The sequence below is a fragment of the Arachis duranensis genome, chromosome 10 (assembly GCF_000817695.3).
Source record: "Arachis duranensis cultivar V14167 chromosome 10, aradu.V14167.gnm2.J7QH, whole genome shotgun sequence".
NCBI classification, from domain to species: domain Eukaryota; kingdom Viridiplantae; phylum Streptophyta; class Magnoliopsida; order Fabales; family Fabaceae; genus Arachis; species Arachis duranensis.
Genome location: NC_029781.3, coordinates 10,023,169 through 10,023,475, shown reverse-complemented (window position 1 = coordinate 10,023,475; position 307 = coordinate 10,023,169). Strand labels below are relative to the sequence as shown.

The following is a 307-nucleotide window of genomic DNA, read 5'->3' as shown; positions in this document are numbered from 1 at the left end:
CTGTCACTAACGCCCAGCCTTCAGGAGTTTGAAGCTTGTCACAGTCATTCAATACCGGAATCCTACTCGGAATACCACAAACAAGGTTAGACTTTCCGGATTCCCGGGATCCTACTCGGAATACCACAGACAAGGTTAGACTTTTCGGATCCCCATGAATGCCGCCATCTATCTAGCTTATACCACGAAGATTCTGTTGGGGAATCTAAGAGATATGCGCCCGGCTTAAGGTAGAACGGAAGTGGTTGTCAGTCACGCGCGTTCATAGGTGAGAATGATGATGAGTGTCATGGATCATCACATTCAT

At 47.2% G+C, this 307-nt stretch overlaps 1 protein-coding gene across 1 annotated transcript in view; it reads right to left on the bottom strand.

The window, feature by feature from the left end:
* The window catches only part of LOC107469059 (uncharacterized), a 13,328-nt gene that overhangs the window by 1,079 nt on the left and 11,942 nt on the right, over positions 1–307 (bottom strand). The gene's annotated exons all lie outside the window — the stretch shown is intronic.